Consider the following 10,431-nt stretch of genomic DNA (forward strand, 5'->3'; position numbering starts at 1 on the left):
GTGAGCGGTCTTACGGATGGCTGTCAGCCACGGTGTGCCAGTCCCAGAGGAATGTAGAAGAAGACCAAGAATGCGAACGGTTTGTACCTGAGGAATTGGGATATTATCTATCATAAAATTTATATTGGGAGCTCTCCGTAAGCCAGCTTTATTTCCAATTCGAATGAAACAAGATTTTGTATGCGAAAGAGTTAGGCCCAAAGGAGGGAGGCGAAATGTCAATACATCCAGCGCATGCTGGAGGGCCGCCTCATGGACAGACGTATCTGGGTGACAGCACCATAAGGTTATATCATCGGCATACGCAAGCACCCGTATAGAAGGGATGGCCTCTAGGGCTCGAATAAGTGGAATGAAGGCCACATTAAATAAAGCAGGGGCGAGAACGGAGCCCTGGGGCACTCCTCTGTTTGAGGGGAAGTGACCAAAGGGCTTTCCATGGACACGCACACTGAATGTTCTATTTGTTAGAAAGGCGTGAATGGCGAGGAGAAACCTGTGAGGAAGACCAAGAGTTTGTAGGGAGGCAAGAATGGCTGAGTGAAGGATGTTATCATATGCCTTTGTTATATCTGTAGCGATCACAGTTCTAACAAGATGACTGTGCGGAGAGTGGTGAAGCACGTCAGCAGCCAAAGTAGCAAGACCGTCCTCCGTTCCTATATGCGGGCGGATAACAGGGGACTTAAGCAGCAACTATAGCCGCATAGAAGTGATAAATACATTATATAATTAGAATATTCTACCAGACCCCAACTGAGGCTGTAACTAAAATGTTGGATGCATTCGGTGCGTTTTTGACTTTAGTAATTTATTTGTATTACAGATCGGAAAGCGTGGCGGGACATGGTCCATAGGGTAACGAAGAGTCGGACACGAGTGAACGATTGAACTGAACTGAAGTTAATAGTTAAAACGAGGACTTCCAGCCGAGCCCCACTCCCTTACCCATATATATATATATATATATATATATATATATATATATATATATATATATATATATATATATATATATATATATATATATATATTAAGAGAGATCCTTTATTAATAATCAAGTGGTATTCAATGTAGAACAAAACCTGAACATTTAGGAAGGTGCTGTGCCTGGCAGCTAATATTTTACAGAAGCCTGAACCATTTCACCTGTAGTAATGCGCACCTAGGCAGTGTGAGTTGGGCACTTCATTTTCTGACCACTCTCCAACATGCGATAATTACATCATTGTGCATTCCCAACAACTTTGTACAAGGCCAGGCTAAAGTATTGCTGCCTAATTTTTGTCGAAGCTCTAAAACGCACAAATTGCAAACAATAGGCGTGTACTTTGTGGTTGGTTAGTTGGTTCATAGGAAGGGAAAGGCGCAGTTTCTGTCACATTTGCTCTGTGGACACCTGAACCGCGCCGTAAGGGAAGGGATGAAGGTGGGAGTGAAAGTAGATAGAGAGAAAGGGGGGCCGCAGTGGAGGGCTACGGAGTAATTTCGACCACCTGGGGATCTTTAACGTGCGCTGACATCGCACAGCACACGGACGCCACTTCGTTTCGCCTCCATCGAAACGCAGCCGCCGAGGCCAGGATTCGATCCCGGGAACTCCGGCACAGCAGTCGGGCGTCTTACCACTGCACCACCCTGAAAACCGCATTTCCCGACTTTACAGCTATGTAGCGCAGTCTGATGACAAATTGTCGATTACCTATTTCGGCCTGACTTACACAGCGACATGGACACTCTCGGACATCAGCGCACTCATCACAGCACTCTTATAGGATGTAGTCCGGACATCACGCATCTCACGGAAACCATGAACCGGCGCCTACACCTCCAGTCTTACAGAAAACAAAAATGACGTGCTGCTTGGGCTAAGGACACGCCGGAACCAGCAGCTTTTTCAGCGCCGCTTGTATGTATAGAACTTGCAGCACCGCAAAGCAGCAGAAGTAAGCGACGCGTTGCGTGACGCATCTCATCACAGAGGGAATGAAGAAAACTTTGAAGAATCAAAAATACCTAACTAGGTACCGTTGTAGATGATAATCCACAGCATAACGAGGACGAAATGAGCGAGCGTGCGGGCGACGGGCTGCTGTCATCGACAGTGATTACATGCGCTTGCGCTCTCGCCGTGGTTGCCACTCTGCCGCGGCCCAACTCACGTAAGCCTCTCATGATGCCATCACGTAGTCTATCACCCATTATAGGCACTATTCCTGCTAATGTACAATCCTTCGTAATTTCATACTTCACGTAGTACTTGCAGCCTTGCGCTGCCTGCCCACCGTATGAGCTTCGATTTGGTTACATGTGGCTACTGCTACAACAACACATCCGGACGTGGATCTCGGATCCATCCGTCTGGCTTTTCCGACGTATCTCGGAGAAAAACGCTTCGGGTCCGTCGGACGTAAACCTGAACCTCACCGAGCGGTCCGTACACCGTACCCCTGAAAAGTATTTGCAGGATCCGTCCGGCTTTTCCAACATATCCCGAAGAAAAACCCACTGGGTACGTCGGGCGTGCCTTTAACCATTGATCGGGACCGTCCGACGTACCTTTACCGACAAACTTTCAAGTTGTACCCGAACTGCAGGTAGGAGTCGTCTTTAGTTTTTGTGCATTTTCTGAAACCCTTTCGAAAAGCCTCGGGCAATATACCATACTTCTTTAAGAGGCTTGCCTTTACGACATTTGAGTCCTCAGATTCTCGTTCACTGAATCTCCTAATTGCGCGCGCTACCTTACACGACATCAAGGGCAGCAGTTACTGCGGCCACACATTTTTTTTAAGCTTGGAATTTTTTCAAGCCTGTTCGAAGTTCGCCAAAAATATAGGAAAGTCCTCGCCTAATTGGAGGGGTTACATGAAATCCTCGATTTTGATTGTTTCTCTCCTTCATGGGCTGGAGGACTGTGGCTGAGCGCAGCCAGCTTCGGCTTTCTTTGACTCTACGTCGAGCCTCTTCAACTCGCCCTTACAAAAAAGCTTAATGAGTTTCTGATTAAATGGTAATTACATTCCTCATCATGCACATTAACATTTCTATACATTTTCTTGGTGCATTTTTGATGAGTTTCACAAGAAAGTTGGCCACCGTGTTTCTGGTTGGTACCTAATGTGTGCATTTCTTGTGTGTTGTTCATGAGTGTTGACCAATGAGCACTTTTGGATAAAAAGTAAAAGCTAAAACGTAGCGAAGCACCTCAACTACATTAAAAAAAAGCTAAAGAATAAAAAAAATTAAAACTAAGCGAAAAAAAAAACTGCACCTCTCGCGCGATTCGAACTCGGTACCTCTTACTCCGCAGCTTTCTACGCTAACCACTCGGCCATTCGGGGAACTGGTAGTGTCGGTAACGTATTTGCTTCTTATGTCTGGACTGCATTCATAAGATTGGGACATAATGTTTCGCAGCATGTTTCGAAGTGTACAGGCCTTTGCGGCTGCTCTAACAATTACACTTCTTGACCATTAGACCTTGCATCTAATGTTCTAGATACCTATGCGCACTATTTTGTCCACTGCAGTCATTTTAACATGTCGAGTTTGGCATCGCTGGCAAATTTATCAGCGCTGGCTCTTCGGTGGTTGCTACCTTGGGCGTAATTTTCGCTGAACACGGAGCTGTAGCACGAACCTTTAAGGAAAAACAGTGCGAGCAAGCTTCAATACCGGCAAGCGCAGCAGCGCCAACACTATTTTACTGGTAACTAAAATCTTATTTGTATCTAAACATTTCGGGAAGCGTTGCGATGACTGAGGGCTCGGCTAATCTATACGCGCAGAGCAAGAATTAAGGAGCTCGAAAGCTTAAGAAACACGCAAAATATCATGCATTATAAAGAAGGCATTGCTTCTCGTGCCCTGGTCGCGCACATGCTCCCAGGACGGTCCAGTTCCGAGTCAACGCACGGCTCGGGTTACGTCCGCGCGTCGCGTCGTCGTCGGCGCAGGCCGGGGTACCCCTGCTGGTCTCTCCAAAACGGCCTGCTTGCAGGTGCAAGGAGGCATTGGAAATGGAGCGGCCTTGCGTCCGTTAGCTTGGAGGCGGTGTGGCAGTGCGTCGGTTCGCGTACACAACAATATCCTTGCCCGTAACACCCTCAAGCATATTGTCCAACCACAGCACCCATTCGCTTGGCAAGAAGTGATTTGCAATGGCACAAACACCCAAGATGCAGGGTGTAAGCGTGTTTTGAATGAAACAAATGTCCAAAAAGTTGTTTTTGTTTTTACAGTGCATGCTAAACAGAAATGAAAACATAGTAAAGAATATACATTCGCTTAGTGATGTATAATTTCCCTCATTTGAGAAAGTCAATGCATTTCCACATTAGCTCCCATACAAAAAGACTGTTTTGTTTTCCAAGTACAAAACTTCTTGCGTAATATCAAATGAAAGTCTGTTGCGGATCTCATGTTAAAACACATAAAAATTGTTTCTTAGGCAACATCCTACATATGCTAATCAGAAATGAAAACATAGGGCTCTGAAAGTGTGCAGTTAACAAAGAAATAATATATATTCACTTAGTGATGTATATATTTCCTCATTTGATAAAGTCAATGTATTTCCACATTAGATCCTACCCAAAAATACTGTTGCGTTTTCCAAGCACAAAACTTCATGTGTGATCTCAAAGGAAAGTCTGCTGCGGATATGATGTTAAAACACATCTAATCTTGAATCTCCTTTGAGTGGTTGATGACTCATCAAAAACATATTACGTGGGTAACAGAAATTCAATATCCATTTTTGTAAGGGCGATTTCCTGTTGTCGGCGTGCTTGAGCTGAAGCTGGAGATCGCATTGCTTTTGTTCCAGCAGACGCTTTTCGTTATCAGCCGTTCTCCGTTCTTAGATTAGCTGCCGTCATTCGCTCACTTCTTCCTTGTCCACTCTGATAGTTATAGATTGTACGATTTGCGGTTTTCGCGCAATCGTGCCAAGTTCAATTCCTGATATTTGGCAGATCAGTACTAGATCTGACTGCTTTAAAGATTCGAGGTCCATCCGGGGCGGAGGAAAGGACACCGACATCGGGACTCGGGGCTCGATGTAGTCGCTGCGGTGGCAGCGGTGCTCACGGAGCGTTGGGCGCAAACCGGTCGGTCAGCGAACCGCTCAGCTAGCTGCTAGTTTGTTTTGCCGCTTGAGATGGCGAGAGCGGCGCGGGACTGAGGGTTCGCCTGAGGTGTAGTGATGCGCCGCAGGGTGGTGAAGAGCTGCCGCGAGCTGCAATCCTCCATCGTGTTGCACTGAGATGCCCACTGCCGGCGGTAGAGCTCGTTGGCGTGCCGCCTGTAAACATGTTCAGTCTTCCGGTTTGTCTGTCCGTCGCACCCTGCGCTCTGCCTTACATATCATGTCGCGCAGATCGAGCAACTTCTTGTCGGGTCTTGGCTGACCAGCTCGAAACACTGCGTGAGGTTTGGCTCCGGACGAGACTGGTGAATTAATCGGCACCGGATGCAGCGGCGGCGTCTACCTCGCGGAGAATGCGACCCCAATCTACTATTGAGTAGGTACGCATAAGGCACGCTTCTTTAGCAGTGGGCTCTATGGTGATGGAGAAGTGGTCCAAGCCCCAGAGAGATGGTGCACGATGCCAGGTCACCTCAATAACGCGAGCGCAACGTCGATACAAGAGCCGGGCGAACCGCGTCGTCGCAAGGTGGGCTGGCCAGTGTTGAGGGCGGCGAGTCCCATCTCTGTTGCCCTGTTGTACAAGTCATCGCCGAAGCGATCGTTGCGCGCACTTCCTCACTCAAAATTATAAGCATTGAAGTTAACAACATACCCGCATGGTCTTCGTGCAAAATGTAGAGGGGGTCTTCTAAAAAAAAAATACTGCAAGTATGCATACAGCATAAGACAAGGATAACAGTTCCAGAAGCAGCTAAATCCTCGACACAAACAACGGCTGGTAAATACAAGCTTGCTGCTGCGATAACCAGACAGTGACGCCCTAAAAGCCTTGCAGTTCTTGCCATTAACGAGTCTAACGGGCGGTGATGGGGATAAAGGAATAGCGGAGTGCGAGAGGACATACTCTGAATGAAATCCGCACCATTCTACCCGACGAATGAAGTAAATGCGCATACACAAAACACGAGAAGCTATAGGTCACAACACATTAAGAGCTAGGGTTAGGCAGAGAATGAATGAAAATATAAAATGAAATTTAAGAAATGCGGCATTCAGAACAAACGTATTATTTTGAGCCGTATAAAATTGAGGTAGACAACACGCCCATTTGAAGTGTCCTGGTCTATCTATCTCCACTTTTTTGTTTTTGCTACAGTAGCCTTCAAAACGATACGAATAATCTTACGACAATTATTGGCAGGTCAAACTTATATTGCCAAAAGTTGGGCGAGTTGGTTAAAATTCATGATGGAAAATAGCGCGAAAGTACACGAAGGACGGAAGGAAGTAAGACACGGACAAGCGCTTGTCCGTGTCTTACTTCCTTCCGTCCTTCGTGTACTTTCGCGCTATTTTCCATCATCAAACTTATATGTCTGCAACAAATTTCTTCAGTTACGAAATAGTTTGAGAAGCATGTGGGCCATCGCGTATCAGCGAGTCAAAAGCACGTGTCATGAGCCTAAATCCCACATACAGAATGAACCCCTCGAGACACTGAAAGAAAGGATATCTATCTACATGAAGAGAGATGTTACAACATGCTGCTCTCGTCAGGCAGCGTATAGCTGAAATACTTATCATATAAACATTAGTGAGACCCTCGCATTAAGTATTTATTTACAAGTCCGTTTTTTTTTTTTTAATTTTTGCTCAAACAGGCTGCTGTGATATGGGCCCTGGCAGCAATGGTTGATATCGTATGGTACATGCAGGCCTTATGCGGCTAATGCGCAGCCTAATGTACGGCGCAGCACAATCACGGGCTTCCACTGATCATACAAGTTGAAACGGCGCACAGGGGTGAGCGATCGACAGCTTGGTTAAGGGTGGTCAGCGTTTGAAGAACAGCAGCTAAGACACTCACGGCGCAGCACAGTCACCGGCCTACACTGTTGAAACAACGGCCTGAGACAGACACCACGGAGCGAATTATTTAACGATACTAACAGCGCAAACAAAGGAAAACGCGGCGGAGGTCTGCGCTCGCAAAGTGGGCGGCGCCATTTTGTTTATCCCAGCCCCAGCTGATCGCCGCACTACGCTTAAAATTTTGTTCACAGCACTTTTTTACATATCCTCAGTCTTTTTATTAATTCTAAATTTCATACTTGAAATGTTTCTTGATCCTTAAGGGCGCCATTTAAAGCTAAAACAGAATTCTGCCGGAAACGCGTCATAGCACTGCGCAGCCAATAGGGCGCTGTCGAGATGTGCCGGCTGCATTTGGCGAAGGCGCAACCCGGACAGCATCGAGACTTTCCTGCGGACGCGCGGCAGTGCACGCACCCGTGAGAATGGTGAGCTTCTGTGCGTTCATTGAGCATGCAGGCTTGAAGTACCGCTTGCTCTTCGCCAGATAGTGCGCACGTGACACCAACGTTCCGTGTCTGCTACCTCAGACGCATGCTGCCGGGCGCCACACCCTATAGCAGCTTGTAGATTGCGCTGCGCGAGCGATCTGTCTGCGACAAGACGCTATGGGCTCGGCTATGTATATAAAGCCTTGCGACTATATTATAAACAAGTGCAGTGGCTGCTGGCGCATAGTTATTTGTAGACAGTGCTGGGACACTTGCGCGAGCTATGCGAGCTCATTCATTATTAGTATTTTGTATCAAATGTACAGAGCTTCCCCTGGCCTATCTTGCTATCGCTCCCCCCTGTACTTCTCGCTATCCTCTCCCTACCCCCTTTTTAGTCCCGCCTGCCGCAACAGGGTGCTTAGGAGTTCAGCTATAGCAGTTGCCCCGGCTGGCAACGCTCTTTTCCTTCCCTTTTTTATTATTTGATAAACCCCCACCACCCCCACTTCAACTCAACATCATGGTTCCGTCTCTGTGAGTTAATCTAATATGCCGCCACGCATTGTTTACTTATTCGTTCATTTTTTTTCACCCTACCAAGTGCCAGATGCCCACGAATGACACACACACACACACACACACACACACACACACACACACACACACACACACACACACACACACACACACACACACACACACACACACACACACACACACACACACACACACACACACACACACACACACACACACACACACACACACACACACACACACACACACACACACACACACACACACACACACACGCACACACATATATATATATATATATATATATATATATATTACAGTTTTCGTGTTAGACCATGATTAAATATTGAAAAACGTTCTTGGTTTTTAGGACTATCCATGCTTTCTGAGACATTGTCTTTCTCGGGAATGTAAGCTATAGATGCATAATTGAGTGTGTCGCCATATTTAACGAAGCAGTTGCGGCTCTCAGGCGGCCCAGTAAAGCCACATCTTTCGTGCTTCGTTTCGTTTGGTGTGATGGTTTTCGATTTAACACGCGACGCATGCAAGCGCTGATAGATCTTGACCAGGAGTCGAGAACTGCCACGCTTCTCAACTTTACCAGCACCTCCCAAGTCAGTCAAAGCTGCAAAGAAACCATACGCACACTGTTGCTAAATTGTTCTCCTCTGCCGCCTATTTATAAATTTTCTCTAAAGCATGCCGCGCAGTTTGGCCAACGGTGAACGAACGACAAACGCACGGAGGTGAAGGCGACTTGCACCGATGCCGGAATTGCGTACATATGGTGTAACACACTGACAGGTGAAACCGATTTAGCGCAAAATCCTTTTCGACATTCCGTATTGATGTTTCAGCAGCTAGTAATATTTTACCGTGAACAAGTTGCGACAAAATACAAGGTGAGATTCGGCGTCAGCATTTTTACCAGCGCCTGCTCCGGAGAGCATCTGCTAGCCGTGCACCGCTCAGGGGGAGGCACGGTCGAAATGCGAGAGGAGGAGCGGCGGCGCCGGAGTAGGAGAGATGTGATGGCACTACTTTTAGTTTACAGAGGGGTTTTAGTATCTCATAGCCTGAATGGCTTTGCGACATCCAACCCTAAAAATCAAACCAATTTTTTACTCCATTCCATACACCTTCTGCTTAAACAGGTGGCTTCACAAATAGTGCCATTTCTGTTGATACATTTTGAGCTCAAGACGTCCGGTGACGGTTTCACGTCTGACGATCCATCTAAGACTTTTGCCTGATTAATCGACACTCCCACGAACAGTTACTACCATTTAACTAAATTAACTCTAGATTGTACACTTTGCCGTCGCTTACCTGAGCCCTTACCATGATGCTCTGGCCATTTATGGCGCTGATTGGTGGATGCAGCATGTGACGTCACATGACCAGGTGTCCCCTCTCGAGCTATCGGGGACTTGCATGTTAGAAGCACGACGTCATTCTGGTTTCTCGCAATATACATTCTCATGCCTTAGCAGTTACGCAAATACATTATTTAGGCAAATAAAATATTTAGGCACCATTCAACAACATTACGAGCTGATAATCCGACATCATTAAATTCTGAAGTGATACCTGCTTCCGCCTCTTCCTCGCCATAGCTTCTCGACGTATAGGAGGAAGGGAGCCTGTGAAGTTGCCCATACTTTATGGCCGCCTGACCACTCGTGTCCCTGTGTTGTGTCGCCTGTGGCTAAGAGTGGTGTTTACAAAAACTTTCTCCCATCTCATCAAAATGGCAGACTCTCCATCGTGTGAGCAGTGCGGGTGTGTTGAAACGACTGCGCACATTGTGACTGCCCTCAGTTGGAGCGTGAGCGTGCTATTACGTTCCGAGTAGCTGGCGGCTGTGAACACTCGAATACTTGAACATTGTGCTGCGAGCGCGCCAGCAGACCCTCCGCGCCACGGGGTGCCAGCGAGGGCGCGGTGCTCTCATTAGAAAGGAAAGCGTCCTGCTCGGACTTGACATGTTTATGATGGTCGCGAAGAGCGACCGTCACCTTCCCCTCTCCCCGCACTGGAACTCTGGGGTGGCCCCGGCTCGGCCACCCACAGACCATCGCTTCCTAGAACCGCGGCTGGGTCACGTGACCACGACGTGCGGAGTGCAGCCAGCAGCGGTGAAGAAGAGTCTTCCTCCAGCAGCAGACAAGAACGGCTGCTCGGGGAGCCCGCTACCTTTCAAGGGCCTAGGGCCCTCTTCTTTTCTTTGGGTCGCTTTTACCTAAATAAAGACCCGTTTAAAACCTTCACGGAGTCCGCAGCCCGTACCTCGCAACAGTGCGCTTTCCTGGATGCTACACTACGCCGCTTGGACTCTACCCCTCAAGCTAAGATTCTGGGCTCTTGGACGACATCTTCATCACAAAGGAAAGCAGCGAAGGCGCTGCTTAAGTTTTTGAAGGACTCGGG

This window comes from Amblyomma maculatum, chromosome 2 (genome assembly GCF_055883805.1).
Source record: "Amblyomma maculatum isolate TAMU_Amacu chromosome 2, ASM5588380v1, whole genome shotgun sequence".
Taxonomy (NCBI): domain Eukaryota; kingdom Metazoa; phylum Arthropoda; class Arachnida; order Ixodida; family Ixodidae; genus Amblyomma; species Amblyomma maculatum.